Here is a 25,333-nt window from a genome sequence, read left to right on the forward strand (position 1 = left end):
TTGTCCAGAGCAGCAGGCACCCATGAAAGCATTTTTTAATTAATTGGATCTCTTTATAAATCCAAAGGATAAATTAAATAAATGAATTGTCCAAGGCCAGTTGATGCATAGTTCATATTTCCTTCAGAAAGAAAGACATGACTACGGATTTACTGTTGCATTTCTGAAGCCCTGAGATTTTGTGCTGAGGTCTTCTGGGACCCCTGATCATGGCCCTCCTTAGAGGTACACAGATTTTGTTTTCCACAACATTTACTTATGTTCTCTGCAAAATGCACAAACATGTTGCCAAAAATACTACTTAAAATAGGAAAGGGGAAAAAAGGGTATTTTATTCTTTATTTCCTGTAAGTCTCCACTTAAATGTCATCTGCAAATTATAATTGCTCAGCTTGCACTTTTATGGCAAGGTTGGATCTGGACATTGAAAACTGTTCCTGGTACTGACGCAGGAACATGCAGGCTGGGATCTTTGTTTTTAGAAGAACCAAAAATATGGATGTTCACTAGCTCATTTGTAATAGGTCAAAATTTATTTCAGCTACCTTTTGAGAGAAAGAACCACCATGACTACCTGTGATGGTTAATTTTATGTGTCACCTTGCCTGGGCCAGGGAATGCCCATATAGCTGGTTCCACATAATCTCTGGATGCATCTGTGAGAGTTTCTCAGAAGAGATTAGCATTTGGACAGGTAAACTGAGTAAAGATCACTCTCACCAAAGTAGATGGGCATCATCCAATCTATTGAGGACCTGAATAGAACAAGATTACGGAGAAGGGAGGCTTCTCCCCTCTCTGCCTGACCATCCTGGGTGCTCCTGGTTCTCAGGCCTTCAAAACCCGACTAGAATCTACACCATTCTCTGCTCCAGATCTCAGGCACCTGGATTAAACCATGGGCTCTCATGAGTCTCCAGCTTGCAGATGGCAGATCATGAGACTCCTTAGGCTCCCTAATCATGTAAACCAATATCTTAAAATAAAAATAACTCTTTTCTCTCTCTCTCTCTCTCTCTCTCTCTCTCTCTCTCTCTCTCCCTCCCTCCCTCCCTCTCTCTCTCTCTCTCTCTCTCTCTCTCTCTCTCTCTCTCTCTCTCACACACACACACACACACACACACACACACACACACACACACACCTGGCTCATGATGGTTCCACAATGACTTTTTGGCCTATGATGGTGTGAATGCAATACTTACACAGTAGAAACTCTACTTCAAATTTTGAATTTTGATCTTTTCCCAGGCTAGTGACATGTGGTACATATAGTGCTCTCTAGTGATGCTGAGCAGCTCCTGGACAGAAGTTGATAACTGTCATGGTAGTATCCTCCTCATCCGGGACTAAATTGAATCCCAGTGTGCTGCAGTGGTGCACCTAGTGGTGAGTGCCACACAGCCACCCTGATTTCCATATAAGATAATCCCTTATAAAATAGGCTTTGTGCTGAACGAGCTGCCCTATTCTAGCCTAATGTGCGTTCTGAACACAGCTCAGGTAGGCAGGGCTCAGCTGAGCTGTTTGGTGGGTAAGGTTCTTTTTTTAAAGAGAGAGTGAGAGAGGGAGAGGGAGAGGGAGAGGGAGAGGGAGAGAGAGAGAGAGAGAGAGAGAGAGAGAGAGAGAGAGAGAGAGAGAGAGAGAATTTTAATATTTTATTTTTTAGTTTTCGGTGGACACAACATCTTTGTATGTGGTGCTGAGGATCGAACCCGGGCCGCCTGATTGCTTGAGCCACATCCCCAGCCCTGGGTAAGGTTCTTAAATGCATTTCTTATTTGACATTTTCAGCTAACAATGGTTTTATCAGGACATAATCCTATTGTAAGTAGAAGTGTATGTGTGTGTGTTTGTGTATGAGTGTGTGAGTGTGCACGTGTATGCATATCATAGGATTTGGCTGTAAGATGCTCCCCAAAAGCTCATGTATGAGACAATGCAAGAAAGTTTAGAGGTGAAATGATTGCGTTATGAGAGCCTTAACTAATCAGTGCATTAATCCACTTGACTGGATTAATTGGGTGTTGACCATAGACTGGTAGGGTGCGGCTAGAAGAGCTGGGTCCCAGAGGCATGCCTTTGGGGTTTCTATTTGTCCTTGGTGAGAGGAGAAGGCGCTCTCTTCTTCTTGGTGCCATCTCCTGAGCTGCTTTCTTCCACCACACCCTTCCGCCATGATGTTCTTGCTCATCTCAGGCCGAAGCAATGGAGCTAGCCATCTATGAACTGAGACCTCTGAAATCATGAGCCCCCCAAATAAACTTTTCCTATTCTAATTTTCTTGTCAGGTCTTTTTGGTCACAGCAGCTAGAAAGATGACTAAAAGAGCATGCAAGTGTGTGTATATACATTGGTTTTGTTTCTCTGAGGGACCCTGACTAATACACTAATACACCACCTCATACTGATTTTATTTTTAATGGTACCAGGGATTGAACCCAGGGCTCTTAACCACTGAGTGACATCCCAGCCCTTTTTTATTTTTTATTTTGAGATAGGGTCTCACTCAGTTACTTGAGGCCAGCTTTGAACTTGTGATCCTCCTGCCTCAGCCTCCCAAGCTGCTGGGATTACAGGTGTGCACCACTGTGCCCGGCCCAACAGTGATTTCCGATGTCATATTACAAGAACAATAACTAATTTGTCTGTTCTCACACATTTTATTCTGGAGGGACACTGTGTTTTCCAATGTATAATGTCCCCTGAACTTCAGAAACAGGAGGGCAAATCAAAGTCAGCAAGAAAATGTGCTCACTGAGAGGTAAAGTCACTTGCAGTTCAGACAGCACAGTGGGGCCATAGAAGCCAGAGGGCGTTCCGGGGAGAATGTCACAGTGAGGTGACTTCCACTTTAAAACCAGAATCAGGAAAAAGCCCGAGTGTTTAATTTGATTTGGGAATCGCTTCTATGGTTCTCAGCTTGTTTAAGTTGGGCCTCTAGCTCAGGAGGAGAGCTATGGGGAGAGAATCAGGATGCCCCTCTCTGCCCTCTGCCAACACACACACACACACACACACACACACACACACACACACAAATGTGGTTAACTGTTGTGCTACAGGATTGTTATTTCAAGGCCTCTGAAGTCACCTCTGTCTATAAAACACGGGAGCCCAACCTTCTCATGACAAGATTTTAGATTTGTCAAAAATCAAACCACAGCCCTGTGCAGTACTGGAGGAGCCTGCCCCCTACCCCACCCCCCAGAGCTTCTAATTGCTTCCTCCATGGCCTGCAGGGCAGTGCCCAGTGCCAGGCTGGGTGAGACAGAAGGGCAGACCAGGTATCTGGTCTCCCAGAGCCATTCTCATTCCCAGGGTGCTCTGCAGCCACCTTGATGTAGAGCAAATTATCCAGCTTAAAAAGAACAGGTACAGATATTTTTCTGTTTGATCTGAATAGCTGATACCTGGTTCCAGGAGCCTGACATGTTCTTCTGTGCTTGGCACCTCGCACAGCCCCAGATTGCAAATCTGGAATGAATGTTCTTTCCTGTCACCAATGTTGTAACTCCCCAGAAGGATCCTGGACTTTCTTCAGGAGGCCTGAAGCCAGCAGCTGAATCCCAATGTCCCTACCTCCCCTTCTCACCAGAGCCGTTCACAAGGCTTCCCTGCAGGGGCCGGTAGGCACCTTGCTGTATGTAGCCAAGCTGTAAATGAGTGCACAATATAAAAATAATAATAAATTGAACTCAGTGGGAGAGAGGTGGGTGGTGTTGGGCCTGTGTTTACCCAAGGTGGGTCTGGGGAAAACTTCATGGACTGGTCAGGCTTTTGAGATCTGTTTTAAATGTGGCTGGAAAAGGTGAGAACAAACTGAAGGAAGAACTGGGCACAAGTCCCTGGCACCCTCTGAAAGTCCTCGTGACTCTTTGGGTACACTGCGTACAGCATCCTGGTAGTACTGGCCAGGACTCAGCCCCAGGCACTTCCAACACCTACAACGGTTGAATTTGTGGGCTCTTGGGCTCAGAAAGCTCATCTTGCAGCATCTTCTGACACATAATTACTGAACATCCACCAAGAGCCAGCTGCTGGGTGCACTGGGGACACACAGAAGTGAGTGATGAGGACATCCCTGTCCTCGGTGGGCTCTCAGCCTGTAGGGCAGAGGATCTGGATTAGTCTTGTGAAAGACAGTGTAGGCCCCCCTCTGCAGTGTCTTAACACAGCAAATTCTGTGAAGACAGCAGAGGACCCTGCCCAGGGCAGACTGCTGTGGTCTGAATACTTACATCCTCCCAAAATTCATAGGTTGAAATCCACCTCCCAGGTGACTCTATTAAGAAATGAATCCTTCCGAGGTGATGGGGCCATGAGACTAAAGTCCTCACAAATGGCATCAGTGCCCTTAGACAAGGGACTCCAGAGAGCTCTTTCACCCCTTCCACATGTAAGGGTCCAGTTAGAGGGTTCAGAAAGTGAACCCTCACCAGACACCAAATCTGGTAGTACCTCGATCTTGAACTACACAACAGTTGAGAAACTAAATTTTTGTTGTTGATAAGCCACATAGTTTATGGTATTCTGTTACAGCAGTCTGGAAGGATCCAAGACTCAGGGAGACTGAGAAATTGACACCAACCTTGAATCTCAAATCACAGTGAGAGTGAGCTGGGGGGAGGTCCATTAATGGGAGAATTTCAGGAGTTCAAACTTTATCCTGACATCTATTAAAAATCACACAAAAAAAATTTAATCTCTAGGACATTACAATCATCCATATGCTAACAACTCCCAACTTCACATCTCCATCCCAGTCCTCAGATATGATATCATCTGCCTCCTGAGATCTCTAGGTATCCGTCCAGTAGGAACCTGACAATCTAGACAACTGTCCCACCCCACCCCATGCATCTGCTCCCCCTGTGATAGTGAATCCTCAGTTTGGAGATGAGACTGGATTCCCCGCTGGCAGGTGAGAGGAGTTTCTCCTGCACTGATGGCAGGTGGGCTCTGCCTAAGGTAGCAGGCAGGGTGTGGGAGGGAATGGGGGGTACTGCAGCTCTTAATGGCGGCCCCACCCTCAGTGTTACAGCAGAACCCAGCAGCTCATCTTTGATTTCTTCTTTCCAGGTTCTTGTCTTGTGAATTGGAAGAATGAAATCCACAGACCAGGATGAGTGAGTCTAAGGGTAGGATTTTACTGAAGAACAGGAACAGGACTCTTGCCATGCAAGAGAGCACCCCTTAGCAGGGGTCCACCCAAGTGCTAGTCTAGGGGTTTAATAGCACTCAGTTCACTGCTATTGGTTCAAACTTAATTAGAGTTTGAAAAAAGCACCAGTGCTCTTGGCCCAAATTTATGCTAATTAGGGCTTGAAATGTACTAATGCTATTGGTTAATTCTTGAGTCCCTACTTTCATTCAAGTCTGCCCGATTCCGTTTTCCTTGGCAGGTAGGATGGGGCTGCAGCATTGCATGGAGCAGGCTTTGGCTGCAGGCATCCATACCACGTCAGGCCTGGCTTGGGGAGGATGACAGGTGAGCGAGCACTCCAGGCCCTGGCTCTCTGTGCTAACCTGGTGGGCTCCATGTGGCCTTGGGCAGCTGCTCCACCTCTCCACTGCCATTCCTGAAGGTGTAGAGGGGGAGGGGAATAGAAAGCCTCAGGATGTGGGCTGGTTGCCAGCAGCAGAAACCACGAAAATACAGGGTTAGCACTTTCAGGCCCACCTGGGGGTGGAGGGCCAAGGACTTCATCTATCCTGCCCAAGTAACGGAACCTCCATGAAATGTCATTGGGAGAGTATCCCCCAATGCCAGGGTTTGGAGAGTTTCCAGGTGGGAGAACACACTGAGGTGCTGGTAGGGTGGCCCATCTGGGGAGGGCAGGCCAGCTCCAGAACCCCCACCCCAAAACCCTTGCTGCTCCACGGGATAGGTTCCAGGACCCCTCCTCTGCCCGTGGATTCCAAAATCCACAGATGCTCAAGTCTATGCATATAACCCTGGCCCGACCTTGTGGACGCTTTAACTGCCTCTAGGTTACTTAAAACACTGAGTACAAGGTGAATGCTGTGTCGATAGTTGTAATATATTGTTAGAGGAAATAATGACAAGAAAAATGTCTGGACACGTTCAGTACAGACACAGCCCCTGTGGTCCTAACCGCATGGTGCACAAAGGAGATACCTAGGTGGACAAGCTCCCACAAGTGCCAGAGAAGGCTGGAGGGTTTGAGGTGATGGGAGGCCACAGATATAGGGTCCACACTTCACGTCCATCATGGGGATTCAGTGTGTGGCAAACTCAAGCTTTGCCCTTTGGAACTTCCTGAAAAATTTCTAAATGAATATTTTTGTGCTATGGTTGGTTGAATCTGTGGAACCTACAGATATAGGGGGGCTACATGGAGCTGGCAGAGGGGGGTGTGGGAATCACCAATTGGTCGCTGATGGGCTAGGAGTGTGGAGGCCCTGTGATTTGTGACTAGACTCTGAAATAGTGGTAGTTTTATGGGACTGAGCCCTTAATCTGGGTGATCTGATGCTAAATCCAGGCAAATAGCCTCAAAATTGGGTTGAACTGTAGGCCACCAAGATACTCAGTACATTCAAAGTCAGAAGTTCGAACAGAAACTGTTGAAAGTCCCTATTTCACTGGTACATCTCCCCAGGTGCAGGCACCAGATACCATGAATCACCCCTCACCCTGATAAACCTGGCCTAATTCCCTCTTAAGATTGGGAGCCATCTTGTCACAAAGGCATGAAAAGTTACTTTCGGCTTTACTATAAATTACTGTGATTTCTAAACTTGCTTGGAATGCCTGCCCGTGCCTTGAACTCACCCATGCCTGGTTTTCCCTGAGAAGATAACAACCCTCTCTGAAACCTTAGTGGCACCTCATAAATTCTGATGTTGGGATCTAAATTCACTTCCTAAGTGCTGAACCATTTAGACCATTAACCTACTACCTGCCTTTGTATTTTGTTTGTCAAAGTCCTGTTATCTGTAAGTTCTCAAGACACCCCCCTTTTGCAACTTTTTTGTGCTATAAAACTGCTCTCCTAGAGAGCCGGGATACTGTCTTCTAACCCATAGATTTCTGGAGAGGGACAGTCCCGGCTGGTCAGAATAACAAGCTTGCTTTAATTTGATTAAATTGGAGTCTGTGGTCTTGTCTTTGTGTTGTGGTTTCACAACCCTCCACATCCAGCAATGCCCGAGGCTGTAGAGTCCACAAGCACAATGGAGGGTAAACACACTCACTCTCTGTCCACCTCCCCTCTCACCAACCTGGTTCCAGCCTGGTGCAGCTGGATCACTTTGGTAGCCTTCTTGAAGCTGTGTCTGCAGTGTTTAAAACACATTTTTGAAAAGATGGGTTTCTGGGCACCCGGCAGTGAGAACAGAAATGTGGGACTTTTCCAGGGACCAACTCCTTCACTCATATGTGGGTGTCATGATGTATAGTGTGCCCCTGCTCCAGGCAGAAACCCAGGAGAGTCTGGGCTGTGAGAACCAAGGCTCATCCTACCAAGGAGATGAGAGTGGGCCTGGAGAGTGCTGGCATGGCCAGAGGGTGTGGAGGGAGAGGAGGCCAAGCTGGAACTCTGATGGGTGGATGGAGGGGAGGGATTGAGGGAGGAACGTGAACCAGGGGCAGGGAGGGGAAGTCTGTCTCTGCAGGGCTGTGGGAGTCAGAGGAGCCTCTGGTCACCAGGAGGACAAGGCCAAGGTCAGCAACAAGGAGATGAGAGATTTCCTGGGTGGAAGCCAGACTGGCATGTGAAGATGGCATGGGAAGCGAAGAAGGAGGGCAGGGAGGGGTGTCATCAGCTATTGGGTACAAGCACAGGAATTTTTTGAGCCAAGGTACCCATCGCCACCAGCTAAAACTTAAAGGATGGAAACTTACAAATAATATTTTAAAACAAAGTAATAGATACTGAAAACTCATCCTCCTACTTGGCTACATTTTGCTAGTAGCTACAGTCAGGGTTATCGAGGTCCATTGCATCTACGTGGTGGGAATGACCCATAATGAGGCTCATCTGTGGGTCTCTTCCAATCCTCATCTAGTGCTGGCTCAAGAGTAACTTGAACCTGGCTGTATTTACACAGTGGAAATGAGCAAATTGCACAATTCAGAACTTTTTATTTAAAAAAGTTATTACGAGGGAGACAGTTGTTAAGCATTTACCAGCCAACCCCTGAAGGAGCGAGATGGCACACTTCCATAGAGGGAGAGTAATGTTGTTCTCCCAGCAGAAGGAAAAAAAGGAAGTATTTTTCTGATGACTTCTATTTCTCTCTTACGTTGAGGCTAAAGTGTGTAAGAGCCAGTGAAGAAGGCAGCACTGGGGGCTAGATCTGAAGATGCAAGAGAGGATCCGACATGGTCCTGGCCCTCATCTTCCTGCTTTCCCATGAGGGAGACCTGTGCTAAGGGGCCCTGTGGTAGGAAGAAGCTGTTGTGTTCTAATCTACATCAGTGCTTCCCAAACTTCCGTCTGCTTACCTATCACCTGGGGATGGTGTTGGACTCCTGGTTCTGAGTTGGTGGGTCTGGGGTAAGACTTGGGGTTTCTAACCAAGTTGCAGGTAATGCTGAGACTGCGATCCAGGATGTCAGAGCGGTGCAGTCCTTAGGGGCCATGAGAGGCTTGGCTGGCCTGCATGTCATGCGAGAGGGGACAACGGGTGAGGATGGTGCTGGAGAAGTAGTCGGAGCATGCTCAGTCGGGGCCTCAGGGTACAAAAAGAAGCTTGGATATTATTCTAGTGCCATGGGGGGGTCGGTTGAAGCATTTTATGCAGACTGGGGGTGGGAGTGGCTTTTATGGTCTGCTTTTCCTTTCAAATCACTCTGGCTGCTGCTTGGGTAGGCAAAGTGACAATGGGGGGGGGGACCTTCTGGGAAGCTGTCATGCCAACCTCAGCCAGAGATGACCATGACCGGACAGCATGGTGACCCAGGAGATGGAGAGAAGTGGGCAGATTCCAAATGTGCTTTGAAAATGGATCTGAAAGACTCACTAGTGGGCTGGGCATGGGGAGGGAGGCTCAGAAAGAGTGAGGGGGGGGGATCCCTTGGGGCTTGGTCCTGAATAAGTGAAGGTTTCATGTGGCCCTGTACTGAGCTGGAAGAGGAGGTGAGGGGCTGAGCAGGGGGAGGTGGAGATGTCCTAGAGAGTTCCATGGGAGTCTGGGTTCAGAGGAGGGTCTTGGCTCCAAACGGGGTGCTGTCCACAGGCACATCTTTGGGGAGGGTAGAGATAGGGAAGAGTGGAGGCCCTAGGAGGGGTCCTGAGGGATGCTTTAGTTAAGGACTCTGTAGAAGAACAAGAGCTGGGAGCTGGAGGCTGTAGTCATGTGTCCCTCCCTGTGACTTAAGATAGGGGCATCGCCACAGGGCTGACCACTCAAATAGTTAACATCTTGCTTCTTCTTTTTTTTATTTTTTTATTTCTGACAACATGGAATCACTTTAAAAGAGAAGAGAGGGAGTCAGCTGAGGTTGTGGCTCAGTGGTGTTCACAGTGCCCGTGTGAACCTATTGCTCCAATAATTTATTCATCGTGTCCCACATGATGATATTCCCATTATATGTTTTATTACTATTTTTATTTTTATGATCACATTAGATATTTTTTTTACACATGGGAGCCTTGGGGGGCATGTTTGTTGATTAGTTTATAACTGAAAATGAATATTTTATACAGGAACATTTTGAATAGACACAGAATAACTCTTAACCTTGTTTCTTCTTAGGCTAAAATTTTATTATCTCTGTTCCTTGGGCTTCTGAGCACTGTGCAAATGAGGCCTAAGCAATGAGCACCATCAATTATTAATAGCCATCCATGAGCACAGAGCTGCTTCTACCCTGAGTGTGTTTCATAACTGGGATCAGGACCAGGGCTTCTGCTCCTTCCTGGATCTACGGTGCAAAACAGAGCCTGGTGGGACACCAGGGCATCCTGGAACCACAGCTACGGCCCCTGGCCTGCAGCTACCCAAGAAGGGGCACCCTAGGCTTAGGACACCCTCTTAGATTATAGGATCAGCCCATCATCCAAGAAGTTGCTGGCAGGGGCTTGTGATGCTCATGTTCTCCATGAGCTGGGGAAGGAGGCTATGCTTGGAGTTTGTCCCTCTTGCCATCTCTTAGGCTGCATTGTGTTCCCCTGCCACTCATATGTGGAAACCCCAAGGCCCAGTAGCTCACAATGGGGCCATATTTGCAAACTGAGCCTTTGAAAAGGTGATTGAGTTAAAATGAGGTGGACGTTAATCCAAGATGACTGGTGTCCTTAGAAGAAGAAATGCAGACTTATTATCTTCCTCACCTCAACTCCCATTGTTGTGAGTCAGCATCCACTTATCAGAGAGTACATTCGACCTTTGATTTCTTGGGACTGGCTTACTTCACTTAGCATAATAGTCTCCAGCTCCATCCATTTACCGGCAAATGCCATAATTCCATTCTTCTTTACAGCTGACTAATATCCCATTGTGTGTATATAGCACATTTTCTTTACCTAGTCATCTTTTGTAATGAAGGGAAGGGAGGGGGTTGAGAATAGAAAGGACAGTAGAATAAATCAGACCTCACTTTCCTATCTCTGCATTTGAATACATGACCAGGGTAACTGCATCACATACAACCACAAGAATAGGAACCTAATTAGAAGAAGTCATACTTCACGTATGTATAATATGCCAAAACACATTCTACCGTCATGTATACCTAAAAAGGGGAAGAAAAAAACAAGAAATGCAGACAGACACGTGCAGAGGGAAGGCCAGTGAGACAAGAGGCCAGGACAGAGGACTGGGGACAGGCCAGCCTAGGACACCTCAGCCTTCCCACTTTCAGATCGAATTTCTGTGGTTGAAGCTGCCCTGTCTCAACCCTTTCATGGTCTGTCCCTCCACCTGGCCTCCTTCCAAGGAGCCCTACCAGGCTGGCCCTTGTGCGGACCTCATGCCTTTTAAACTATGATCTGAGAAGCCCTGTGGTGGAGAGGGCTGGCAGGAGCCACTAGACAGCCTCTGACCCAAGGCACCCTGACCTGTCCCCGGGGTGTGTCTCCAAGGCCATTCCTTAGCCTCTCAGGGCACACCCAGACTGTCTCCTGAGCCTGGATGACCCCAGAAAAATTAAAGAAAGAAACTGTCCTCTTTTTCTTGCAGTAACAGGAACTGGGAACATCATGGGGGCGGTGGGATGAGAGAGGGGCTAAGCAGAGAGACCTCTGGCCCATGCCGGCACATGACAAAGTGTTCTGATTTGCTTAAGACAACATTGCACCTATGTGGATGGAAAGGGCCCACGGGGCAGCCGGAGCGGGAGCTGTGGCAGTTACCACCTGTGGGAAAACCCGTTTCAGGAAGGGGTCTGCCTCTTAGAGTTTCCTCCCTCCTGTGCCCTGGGCCAGGGAAAGGCCTCTGAAACACACTCTGTTGAGCCCACCCCTTCACCAAAGGCAAAGCGAGGAAACCCAGTCATCAGAGGCTCCTGACAGCCTTGTCAAATTGGCCTGTCCTGGGAGGCAGGGAGGGAGAAGAGGTCCAGATGGTTTTAAGAGTGAGAGGAAGACTCTATTGCAGGAAACCCATTGCTCAGCTGCTTTGCCCTGCGGGGACTGCAGCAGCTGGCTGAGGTCCTCCTATCCCAAGTTGTCGTCAAGGAAGGGTCTGCCCCCATCCTGCCCGTGGAGACCACCGGCTCTGAATTCACCACGCTCAGAGGACTTTTATTTATTTTTGGTACTGGGGATTGAACCAAGGGCACTTAACCCTGGGTTCACATCCTCAGGCCCTTTTTATGTTTTCATTTTGAGACAGGGTCTCGCTGAGTTCCTTAGGGCCTCACTAAGTTGCTGAGGCTGGCTTTGAACTCATCATCCTCCTGCCTCAGCCTCCGGAGCCACTGGGATTACAGGTGTGCACCACGGCCTCCAGCACACAGGGGACTCTTGATCACCTATTCAGAAGGGCCTTGGAGACCAGGGGACAGGTGGAGCCAAGCCGAGAGAGTACTGGGCTTCCTCACATCCTGAGGACCAGCCTGGTCTCTGGATGGGCTCCTCAGGGTTCACCTGTCTTTGCTCAGTCCCCCAAGGCCTTCATCCTCTTCCTCTCTTCTCTGCTATAGAAACTGGGGGAAGAGAAGCCAGAGAAACATTGGAAATTCAGGCACCTGCCATCTTCCCATGGCTAACAGCTGCTAATCGCAATTCTGACAAACATAAACCAGAGATAGACGTAAGCCAAAAAAAAAAAAAAAATTAAAGCAGTATTCTAAGTATGAATTCTCAGGTAGGAAGGTTAGAAGGGCCAGAGACACCTCCTCAGTACCCCTCAAGTCACCCCCCAAAAGCCAACTTCCTCCTTGAAGCTAAGACTGACCTCTTAATTTGTCCAGCACCCCATAGATTACACCTTATACAATGTGTTTTTATGTTAGGTATGGGGTCCACTAGGACCCTCTGTAGTGTTCTTAGTGAATGTCATAGACATGAAGAGACATAAGCCCTGGGGGCTCAGATGTCATCCTGATTAGTTATACAAGCTTTGGTTTTTCTCATCATGGAGTTATCAATACCTACTTTATATGCTTATTATAAGTATTAGGTGAAATACTGAATGTCAAGCATATCCCACATAGTAGGTGCTCAACTAATGTTTGTTCCTTTCCCATTCTACTATTTCAGGGAAACTGGTAATTGGGGAACACTTCAAGTGCCAGGTATCTATGACACTATACCTCTGCCCTTGACATCTGAACATAGTAGCCAAAATGAGTATTTATGAAAACATAAGTATCGTGTGAAATCTTTTAGCATGTGATTGTGACTGGCTCCTTTCCCACTTAGCCCAACGTCTTCAAGACCTGGTTCTAAAGTAAATGATACTTGGTTGAAGGTCAACATGCAGCACCTGGCACAGAGTAGGGAGGCTCAATAAATTTTTGTGGAAATGAGATAGAATTTTGGATCCTAAATGATTACCCTGAGTCATGGAGAAAAGACTCCAGTATGTTCGTTGCATTTTTTAAGAGAAAAAGCAAACGATAAAGTATTTTGAAAATTTTCCATTCTGCATAGATAAAACCTGAGATTGGTGATTCAGGTGGTCTCAGTTGCTGGGAACCTAGCTTTCCACAGTGGCTTGTTCTCAGGAACTGGAGATAGCCAATGGATATTTTGCTGTCAGTGTGTTTACAACCTCTTGTTTTTGGTGTTTGCAGTCCTAGAGATGGAACCCAGAGCCTCACCTAGGCTAAGCAAGTGCTCCATCCCTAAGCCAATCCCCAGTTCTTTTTTGTTAATATTTTATTTAGAGTCAGGATCCTGCTGAGTTGCTTAGGGCCTTGCTAAGTTGCTGAGGCTGGCTTTAAACTTGTGATCTTCCTGCCTCAGCCTCCCGAGCCACTGGAATTACAAGCGTAATTACCATCACACCTGGCCCCATCCCCCTTTTAAAAATAATTATTGTATTTTGACAGAAGGTCTCTTGCTAGATTGCCCAGGTTGGCCTCAAATGTACGATCCTCCCAGTCTCCTGAGTCACTGGGATTACAGGCGTGCCCCATTGTGCCCAGAATGCTCAGTTTTTATTTGGTTCATTTGTTCACTTTTATGTGAAGCTATCAAAATTCATTGCATGCATCTGTAGTGCTGGCACCTGTCTCCTCTCTGTCTCTCTCCTTCTTCCCTGTTACATTATTAGTAGTAATGTCCACCCTATCCTGCTTGGCTCCTTTGTTCATTTATTCAGTACCCTCTCCTATTATCACAGATGAAAATTTAAGATACACTGGCCCAAGACCGCTCTTTGAAACCTTCTCTGTATGTTTTCGCTTACCGAACCGGTGATGTGTTTTTCTTGTTCTTTGGGAGGTGTAAGTTTAAACCCCATGTTGAAGTTAAGATCCATCACATCAACAACCTTTGAGTTAACCAAACATAGAGCCAGGAGTTGGAATTTTATGAACCCAACAGGACTGGTTACTCCAGTGGACTTTTTTGAAGAGCACTTTCTGTTTATTCCTGGGAGGGTTAGGCCTTGAGATGTCCGCCAGGACCAGGATCAGGATCAGGTATGGTGAGATTTAGAGAATTATTTTCACTGTTTATTTTTAGGGATCTTGCTATTTTTCCTAAAGCGACTAGAATCATGGCAATTGTTTAGTTACTTTAAATCCCCAGGGCTGCTGGTATGCTTACACACCAGGTTTAAATAAATAGACAGGAAGTGAGTTTTTTTCTCTACTCCCATACTATCTTCTCCAAATTCCGAATTCCAATATCCACTCTCCACACAACCCAGAGTCTGCCACTGGCAGTCACGGTTGTGAATCAGGTGGAACTTGGGGTGTGGCACTGTCTCCTAGGTGCACCCCGCATGGTCCTGACTTCCCCTGCAGTCTCAGGAATTGCTTTCAAGGTGGTATGTGGCTGGGAGGCTGAGGCAGGAGGATCTCAAGTTCAAAGCCAGCCTCAACAATTTAACGAGGCCCTAAGCAACTCAGTGAGACCTTGTCTCTCATTAAATATAAAAAAGGGCTGGATGTGGCTCAGTGGTTAAGCGCCCCGTCGTTTGATCCCTGGTAACAAAACAAATCAAGATGGCACATGGCAGCCCAAGTACACTTGCCTTTCTAGAAAGCTTGCAGTTAGCCTCTAGCACGTTGGGCTCTCATCTACAGCCTGGTGTCTAGCTGGTCCAGACCCAGCCCCTCCTTCTGGAAACTCCTCCCAACCCCTGCTCCTCTCCAGACTCCTCCCCCTTGCCCCTGGGTTTCCTGCTTCTCCCATGGGGTTTGGCTTCTGGTTGATTCTAATTGGCAGGCAGCCAGAAACCACCCTCCCCCAATGGAAGCCGGAAGTCCAGTCTAGGGCAGGTTTCCCTCTTAGGACTGTGGTCAGACCCAGCCTCTTGCCATTTGGGGTGGGACTTCCTCTTTCTTAGAGCTTATTCCCATTTGATGCCCCTCCCAGGGCTGATGAGTTTCCCAGCCTTGGTTCTGTTCCCTTCTGGGGGCGGGGAAAGGTCTGGCCCACTCCCAATTTTCTACAGCCCTGCATCCCAATTACAAAACTTGGAAGATCACACCTAGAGTTCCACAGGAAAATAAATAGAAGCCCCCTATGTGCCAACCATCCGTCCATTCCCAATCCACTTCTTTTGAAATGCAGTTGATCATTTGGTTCTGAGACTGGATGATACAAGAATTACTCATTCATGACAGGGTCCACAACCTCAGACTCCTCCAGAAGGGTGATTCTGGAATGCGTATCACGCCCATTTAGATACACTTAGACTTGCTCATTCCACTCTCAGGAATTTATCCTAAAGACATCAACAGATGTGTACCAACATTTGTGTGCAAAAATAGTATGTGGAAGTTCAATACTAGGAAAATTTGAACTAGTCTAATTGTCCAAAAGCAGGAATACATAAAACATAAAATCAATACAGTGAAATATTTTACAACCATGAAATTATTTTTGAGGGGCTGGGGATATAGCTCAGTTGGTTGAGTGTTTGCCTCACATGCACAAGGCCCTGGGTTCAGTCCCCAGCACCACAAAAAAAAAAAAAAAAAAAAAGAGAGAGAGAGAGAGAGAGAAAGAAAAAAAAGTTTTTGAACACTTATTTTTAAAATGAAAGAAATTCTAAAAAAATTTAAAAATCTCTTAAAATTAAGATTATATTGGCAAAGAATGGCATATAATGTTATTTAGGTAATAATGTTATCTCAATTTTGTTAAAAGAAGGAAAATGATTTGCATATAGGTGTGCTAAAAGCAAACACAAAAAATATGGCTATTATGTGTCTCTGGGTGGTAGAATTACTGGTAATTTTCAAAATGCATTTTTCAGTATTTTATTTGATATTCTGCAACAAATGGAGAATTCTTGGAGATAGGAATTTAGGGATACAGAGAGAACACTGAACACCAAAAAAGAAAGCCCAGAGAGGTTGAAATGTTGCACAGCTGGTGAGAAGCCCGCCTTGGTCCTTCCCTGCAGCTTGCTGATTGGCTGATGAAGAAGCCACAGACCCGCCAGACTACTGAGGGGTCAGAAGGCACCACTCCTTTAGGGAGCATGCTCCTTAAAGAAGTTGGTGACTGAGAAGTGACCCCAGTCCATTTTCACAGTAAGACACGCACCCCTGGGTGGAGCTTTATGATGCTAATGAGACTGAGGATGTAGGGAGTAGCAGGGTTAAAAAGTTCAAGGGCCTCCTGCAAGTGCTTGGAAAACAAGGTTACACGTGCCTACCCCTCCGGTTTGCACGTCTAGTTCACCTCCCTGGCTTCTCCTCCTCTATAAATATGAAAACCTGGGCCAAGACGGGGCAGCTCGCTTTCTTTATAAAAAAATTTAAAATAATTTTTATTTATTTGTGTTTTTTTAGATATAAATGTATGTATGTAGAATGTATGTTGGCATATCATACATACATGGAGTAAAGCTCATTCTAATTAGGATTCTTTTCTCCTGTTTGTACATGATGCGAGTTAGCCTGGTCATGTATTCTAATATAAGGCGTGGAAAGTGATGTCTGATTAATCCTCCTGTCCTTCCTATTCTCCTCCCCTCCCTTCCCTTCACTTCTCTTTGTCTAATACAATGAACTTCTGTTCTCCCCCTCCCCACCCTCCCTTGTTGTGGGTTAGCATCCACATGTAAGAGAGAACATTTGGCCTCCGGTTTTGGGGGACTGGTTTATTTGACTTACGCAATATTCTCCAGTTACATCCAATTACCAGATGTCTTAGTTCCATTCTTCAAAACTGCCATACTACCAAAAGCACTAACTCTACAATCGAATGCAACTTCTATTAAAATTCCAATGACGTTTTTCATAGAAATAGAAAAAGCAGTCATGAAATTCATTTGGAAAAATAAGAGGCCCAGAACAGGCAAAACAATCCTTATTGAGAAGAGTGAAGCAGGAGGCATCACAATACCAGACCTTAAACTACACTACAGAACTGTAGTAACAAAAATAGAATGGTATTGTCACCAAAACAAACATGTAGCCCAATGGCACAGAATAAACAACATGGAGACAGGCCCGGAGACAGGCCCACATAAATACAGTTATCTCATACTAGACAAAGGCACTAAAAACATAGATTGGAGAAAAGATAGCCTCTTTAACAAATGGTGCTGGGAGAACTGGAAATCCATATGCAGCAAAATGAAATTAGACCCCTCTCTCTCACCCTGCATAAAACTCAACTCAAAATGGATCAAGGACCTAGGAATTAGACCAGAGACACTGCACCTCATAGAAGAAAGTGTAGGCCCAACTAACTTTCTCTAAAACTGACCACATTCCTGTTCTCGACTGTGGAACACTTTCCCTTTGTAACAAACCCGTTGCTCTGACCCTCATTCCTAACCCCTGCTTAAGTTCTTTTTTATGACATGGTCAAGAACCTGGAAGGTTCAGGTGGAGACCTCCTCATGGTGGTACTTTCCTAATCAGCAGGATAATTAGTTATGTGTTGTTTAAAAATGAGGTCACCAAAAAGCAAAATCAAATAACAACACTATAAAAGCCCTTGCCTGTTGGGTTTTTTTTTTAACTGTTTCACTCCATTCTTTCTAACCAATATAGAAAAAAAAAAAAAGGAAACTAACAGTGCTAAGAACTTAAATCCTTTCTGTAACTCTGGAAAGTAAATATTGTTCCCATTTTGAAGGTAAGAACACAAAGTCACAAAAAAGAAAAAGTGGGGGGAAAAACAGATGGAAGAGCAAGACGCTGGCTCCAAAGTCATGCCCTTCCCCTCTCTGTGCTGTCCCCAATCATGTTGACTGATTGATCAGTTATTATTAATTTATTTATTGGAGACAGGGTCTTACCATATTACCCAGGCTGGTCTCAATTGCCTGGACTCAAGCAATCCTCCTGCCTCAGCCTCCCAAGAGTGTGGGATGTGACTCCAGTTATGTCCCTCCATACCTTGACCTCTTGTGATAGTCTTTTTCTTTTTTGTACCAGGGATTGAACCCAGGGGTGCTCAACCACAGAACCACACCCCCAGTTCTTTTTTTTATATTTTATTTAGAAACAGGGTCTCACTAAGTTGCTTGGTGCCTCCCTAAGTTGCTGAGGCTGGCTTTGAACTTGTGATCCTCCTGCCTCAGCGGCATGTGCCTCCACAGCCGGCCCCTCATGATATTCTTAAACTGCACATTATTCTGTACTTGGGCTTTCTTATCAGGACAAATTTCCCTTTGGAAACAAAAGATATTCGACATTCTGTAAAAATTTCATTCTAGCTAACTTTTATTAGCTAAGATTTTGCCTCAATCGAACTATTTGAATAACTATACCAAAAATATTTCCTAAATGGTCTGAATGAAATTGAGTAACTGCAATCCAAACAAGCTCACAGGACACTTTTGCACGTGTCTTATCATTTTGGCACGGGGATCCTTGTAAATGAGCATGGGCCACACACATCTCAGTGTGATAAGGTTGAAGAAATTGTCCTCTCTCCAGATCCTCGGAGATGGCACTGGACTTCTGCCTGTGCAGGTCGAGGCCTGACAGGGTGCTGGAAGCCCGAGATGGGAGCTGACCAGGCCTTGAATGCCACCGTGTCACCCCAAGGTGAATGTGGTTTTGAGTCAACCTTTAACCGTCCAGGTGACCCAGAACTGAGATCCAACTTCTAATTATATTGTGAATATAATCTTGCTATTTGTTTGTACTGGCAGATATCCATGCCCATGTAGCAAAGATCATTGTGTCCTGCCTATCTGTTATCCTCTGACCTCAGAGGAACTGAGCAGGCACACCTGTGTTGGGGAAAACCTAATGTTCATGTTTTATGATAAGGAAATAGGGGACCATACTAGTGTCTGTTGTATTCTGCTGCCCTTCCTATCTTCTACTATCCCCCTCCCCTCCCCTCAACAGACACTAGTATGGCAGTATGTAAAAACGTGGATGTGTAACCGATGTGATTCTGCAATCTATATATGGGGTAAAAATGGGAGTTCGTAATCCACTTGAATCAAGTGTATGAAATATGATATGTGAAGAGCTTTGTAATGTTTCGAACAACTAATAATAAAAAAAAATAAGAAATTAAAAAAAAGAAATACGGGACCAGAGAAGCAATTTGCCCAACTTTGAGTACATTCATCTCCCCAAGTTACTTACTTGTAACCATTGCACCCTTGATTTGTCCAGGCTCTCAGTGAAAGCAATTCCTTGAACTTTGAAGACTTTATCAAAAAAAAATAACAAAACATATCATTTGTTTATTAAAAAATTTTGTTGAGACAGAGTCTCTCTAAGTTGCCCCGGCTGGCCTCAAACTTGAGATTCTCCTGCCTCAGCCTCCAAAGTAGCTGGGATTACAGGTGTGTACCACCATGCCTGGCTGATATCGCAGTAGTATTTTTATCACCTACATACTTAAATGTTTGTTTTTGATATATTGTTAGATAAAATATAGCATTCTGATTAATTTTACCCTTTTTTGTTTTTTGGTCCTGAGAATTGAACTGAGGAGCACTCGACCACTAAGCCATATCCACAGCCCTATTTTGTATTTTATTTAGAGACAGGGTCTCACTGAGTTGCTTAGGTTCTCGCCATTGCTAAGGCTGGCTATATACTTAAAATCCTCCTGTCCAGCCTCCAGAGTCTCTGGGATTACAGGTGCACCCACCTTGCACCACTGATTTTATCCTTTTTACTTTTGTCTTGAACGTGGCTGCTAGAAAACTTTATTTTATTAATTTAATTTATTTATTTATGTTGCAGTGATGGGGATCAAACCAGAGTCTCATGCATGTGAGGCAAAAGTTCTACCACCGAGTAATACCTTCAACTCATGTTTACTAGAAATTTTTAAACTACAAGCAGGTCTTGAATTATATTTCTGTTAAACAAAAGTGTTTCCAAAGCAGATGATTCTTCATTACAGGCATATCTACTCCAACTGCGCCTCTCAGGATTGTGGGTCCAGATATTGCATCGTCTGTGTGTTGAAAGTTTATAGCATCCCTGGAGCCAGGTGTAGGGGTGCGTACCTGTGCTGCACAGCTACTTGGAAGGCTGAGGCACGAGGATCACAAGTTTGAGGCAAGCCTCAGCAATTTAGCAAGACCCTGTCCCCAATTTTTTTTTAAAGGGCAGGGGTGCCTAGGGATGTGGCTCAGTGGTTAAGCACCTCTGGGTTCTGTCCCCAATACAAAATTTAAAAAGGAGAAGGAAGTTTGTGGTAACTCTGCATCAAACCAGGTTATTGGCAACTTAGATGACCATCACAATTTTTTAACATGAAGGGCTTTTTAAGTTTTCTTGCTTTTGGTTTTGTTTAGTTTGTGATGCTGGGGATCAAACCCAGGGCCTTGCGTATTCTAGGCAAATGTACTACCACTGAGCCACACCCTAACCCTATAAAATGCTTTTAATTAAAGTATGCACATTGTTTTTTCTAGCTGTCTATTAACAACTAACAGTCGAGTACAGTGTGAACCTAACTTTGGAGTGTACCAGAAAACAAAACAAAAAAAAAAACATTTATGAGATTCACTTTACTGCCCTGTTTGTTTTGCTGCAGTGCTCCGGAACTGAGCCCACAATCTCTCTGAGGTTTCTCTGTAGGCAAAGTTTGCAATATGTTCATGTTACTCCCCTCCCCTTTCCACATGAGAACACCCGGCCCACCTCACTTTGGCTTGCATGGTCCAGATACATGAAAAACCCTTGTTCTCTTCCCATCCAGATTCCTCTGCAGGAGGGGTATGATTTTTAGTCATGTGTCACTTGAAATCATATGATATACCGTTTGTAAGTAGCCATGTCAGAAACTGGAAACTGGAGCCCGGATTCTAAAACTACATCCCCTAAAGCAAAGGGATCAGAGAATGCAGCTATTCATAAGCTCATCCCAGGAACCAGTGAAAAGACAGTGACATTTGGGCAGGAAATGCACACGAGGCCATTCATTCCCATGGAGGCTCGCTGAGCACCAATCTGCTTGTGATATGAATGATTCATGGGGTCATCCATCCCACCCTGATGTGTATTTTTTTATTTTAATTGTAGATGGACACAATACCTTTATTTATTTTTATGCAGTGCTGAGGATCAAACCCGGTGTCTCCCACATGCAAAGCAAGCTCTCCACCACTGAGCTACAAGCCCCCCCCCCCATATTGAAGGCTGATGTCTAGACAGGACCCATGGTTCCCCTCTCTGAGCCCTGAGCTGAGCAGTTGTGTATACAGTTGGTGCCTCATCTTAGAGTCCACTCCTCCTCTCCATGGTGAGGACTCACCCAAGTGGGCTCAGGGCCGGTGATTGGCACTCAATTGGCCACTAACGATTAGGTTTCCCTGTCCAACTGCCAGAAGATGGATGAATCCATTCAGCAGTCATTCTTGGGATCATTTATGAAATCGTTGAGTGCTGTTCCTCCATCTACAAAGAATTCATGGTGGCCATGTAATAAGTAGCCTTTTGTTGAATTAACAAAATTGTACTTGAATTTCACATTGTAGCTGTCATGGCCAGAAGTGATCAATTCCTGTAGGGTCCAAACAATTCTGCTGATGAAGAGGAATGCAAGAGGGATATGGGGGGGGGGGACTGTGGCTAACTAAAGAGCGCCAGCTACTGTGTGACTCACGCAGGTGTTGCAGTGACATCCCTGGTGTTGCACATCCTCACAAAAAGTCAGAGTCCCATTAATGTGGTATTCTCCTGAGTTTCAAAACACCGGGCTAAATACACCTGTCGACTGGTCTAATTCACCCAGGCTGTTTGTAATCTCTTATCTCACTTGTATACTTGTACAAGTGGTAGCTTTTCATGGGAGGAAACTCTAATTTCTATTTCTCCCATCTTTCCTTGGGATTCTTCTACCTTCATCCCTCCTTGCATGGTGCAGAGCACTTGCACCAACTATGATTTTTAAAGTTAGACGTGAGCTCCCCTCCTTGATCACTGTTATAGATTTTTCTTCCTGTATTTTTTCTCTTTGTTTCTCAAAGTTCTCCAGACTCTAGGAGAACCAGGGGCAGTATGAACAGGAGACACACTGGCCAATGTTGACCACATGTCCTCATTGATTTAAAAATTGTAGCTAAATCTTCCTTCCTGCTTCACCTTCTGCATTACCAGGGTATGACCAGCATTGCAGGGAAGCAGGGAGAATTCACATTGGGTTCCAGGTCTCTGTTTTAAGGTGACATGAGAGCAGGTAAATCACATTAGTTCATCCAGACTGTCTTCTGTGCATTCTTGAGCACAGGTGGCTGAGACCCCACCTGGCCATGCTCCTGGCTCTCTCTGTCCACCATCTTTGGGACCCTGCCTCCATTCAACCAGAGAAATGTGTCTTTGATGATAAAAACTCTGAGGTCCTGGAGAATCCTAGGCTCTTTCTGCATAGTATCCAAAATCTTCCAGTAGAATTTAGTTTGATAAATGGCTCTTTTGATGCTAACAGGCAATTTATTTAGTTCTTTTTTTTTTAAATTATTTCCCTGTAATATTGACACACAGATTGGCTCGGTCAATTGGAAGTAGATCCAGATTACTTTTTTTATTGATAAAACTATCTGTTTACGGGTTTAACATGTTTTGATATGTGAATATATTGTAGAATGGCTAAAGTAAATTAATTAACATGTGCAACCTACTCTCTTAGCAATTTTCAAGGATAAGATATGCTGTTATTAACTGTAGTCATATGCTATAAAATTGATCTCTTGAACTGATTCCTCCTGTGTAGCTGAAATTTTGAATTTTTTGACCAACGATCTTCCCATTCCCCACCGAACCCTTCTTCCCTAATCTCCACCCCATTCTTCTACCCTCTAGTGACACAAGTTCAACTTTTTAATTTTTTTAATTTTTTTGGTACCAGGGATTGAACCCAGGGGTGCTTAGCCACTGAGCCATATCCCCCAGCTCTTTTTGTCTTTTTTATTTTGAGACAGAATCTCACTAAGTTGCTTGGTTCTTTCCTAAATTGCTGAGGCCAGCCTGGAGCTTGTAATCCTCCTGCCTCAGCCTCCTGAGTCATTGGGATTACAGGTGTGTGCCACCACACCCGACGGAGTTCAACTTTTTTGGATCCCACTTATAATTGAGATTGTTGCAGTATTTACCATTCTGTTTCAGGCTTATTCAATTTAGCACACTGTCCTCCATGTTCACCTACACTGTTGCAAATGTCAGGACTTCTTCTTCTCTAAGACTGGATCGTGTTTCATTCAGTTTTTTATCCATTCATCCAGTGATTAGATTGCTTCCACATCTTGAAGAGTATGAAAAGTTTTGCTCTAAACAGAAGAGTATGGGTCTTTTTCAGCACACTGATTTTGTTGCCTGTGGATATATACAGAGTAATGGGATGGCTGAATCATATGGTAATTCTCTCTTCAATGTTCTGAGGACCCTCCTATGGCATCTCATAATGACTATACTAATTTACACCACCCCCAGCAGCAAGCGTAGCAGGGTCCCTTTGCTCTACATATGCTACTACTTTAATGACACTCAGGAGTCAAATTTTTAGGACTCACAATGTTACTATAATAAATATTAATGCACATTTTGGGGAATTGAAAGAAGACAGCTGAAATTGTGGAGGAAATGGGTTAAGAAACACTGGATGAAGCAATATTTGCTTTCAACCTGTGTATAAACCAAGATGTGATCGGGAAGTCTGCCATTGTTTGTTGGGGGGTGGGGGTGGAGGAGGGGGGTCTACTGTGAGCATACATGACCTTGAGTGCAGGTGGCAGGCTGGGAGATCAGTACCACACATCTTCTGTACTGGTCAACATATGGGAAGAATAAGTTCTATAAACTGCTTTAACTGTTGGAAGATAAAACTCATGATAGGAAGGCAGAGTTTTACTGTTGTGGTCTGAGTTTCAGTCACATGTATACAATTCATTCTTTAAAGGTATGTCTGCCACCTTTTGGAGCTTGTGGGATTTCATTAGATATATGCAGCTATAGTGACCCTAATAAAGACATTTCAAATTTCTCTCTAGGGAACAGCTTGATCTCCACTCTTTGGGATTTGATGTATTCAGAAATTGTGTCTTATACTTTTTTCTTTTATGGCATTGAGGATTGAACTCAGAAGTACTTTCTTTAAAATATTTTATTTTGAGACAGGGTCTTGCTGAGTTGCTTAGGGCCTCACTAAGTTGGTGAGGCTGGCTTTGAACTTATGATCCTCTGCCTCGACCTCCCAAGCTGCTGGGATTATAGACATGCACCACTGTGCCTGGCTTACATACACATTTTTGCCTCCATATTTTGTCTTGGACAGTACAGAGCTGCATTTCATGGTCTCCCAAGTTGACTGTCTCCAGAGAACACATTCCATGCCTGGGGCGTGTGGTGCTCCTCCAGGACTCTGCAGGATGGGGGTACACATCTGTCATCCATGCTTTGTCACTCAGCTTCCTCTAGCATCCCTTAGGTTCTGGTTTAGGGAACACAGCATGGTCTGTATTTTTCAATGAGCTCCTGTCTTTTTGTATTCCGGGTTCTCTGTGTTTCTTAGTCTGTAAGTTCAGGTGCATATCATAGCTGACAGATGTGGGGCACATGTTTGAAGCATCCCATGTTCTCCTGGGTACTTCTCAAAGGGTCTCGTGATCAGGGCCTGTGGCTGATTTTCTACCAGCTGCAGCCTTCCGAGAGGCTACCCTGGAGAACTGGCCATACAGGAAAACACAGTCAGGCCACCTGATATTCAATGGTCACAGTCCCCGTTCCCTGCAGCAGGGCCTCCCATTGCTCTATCATATGGTGCTCCCCACTTCTTGGCATTGCTTCTCCTTGTGCTCATCTCGTCTTCCTGGTGATTCTGGAGCAGGCATTTTGAAAATCTGCCTCCGAGCCCTGACCAACTGGTATGAAGCCGGGCACCTGGCCAGAGCTGGCCTTTCACAATGCCTCTGTCATGCCTCACTCCCAGGCAATAATGGAGTGATTCAAGGGTGGGGTCTGGACCCACACTGGGCTAATCAGCCTCTTTGCCTGGGAAGGCACTGTGAGTGTCAGCCCAGTGGACAGAATTATAACCTGAGACAACATAGACAGAGGCAAGACCATGATTAGCACAAAGAGTGAGGCCACACTGGAGAGAGGCAGGAGCCAGGGAGAGAGGGCCTCCCAGGGGTGTCTGCACCCACTCCTTCCTGAAGTCATCTTCCTCCCTATCCCCAAATGACTTCTGACTGATAACCCTCCTTTTTTTGCTAGTGTCGTTCTAATTGGGTTCCGCCACTTGCAACCAAAGTGGTCCTAATTGCTAGGAGTGAACCCAGGGCCTTGTGCATGCAAGGCAAG

General features: G+C 45.3%; 1 pseudogene; it reads right to left on the minus strand.

The window, feature by feature from the left end:
* The window catches only part of LOC144250946 (metabotropic glutamate receptor 5-like), a 103,005-nt pseudogene that overhangs the window by 15,590 nt on the left and 62,082 nt on the right, over nucleotides 1–25,333 (minus strand).

The sequence above is a fragment of the Urocitellus parryii genome, chromosome Y (genome assembly GCF_045843805.1).
Source record: "Urocitellus parryii isolate mUroPar1 chromosome Y, mUroPar1.hap1, whole genome shotgun sequence".
In the NCBI taxonomy this organism is placed as follows: Eukaryota; Metazoa; Chordata; class Mammalia; order Rodentia; family Sciuridae; genus Urocitellus; species Urocitellus parryii.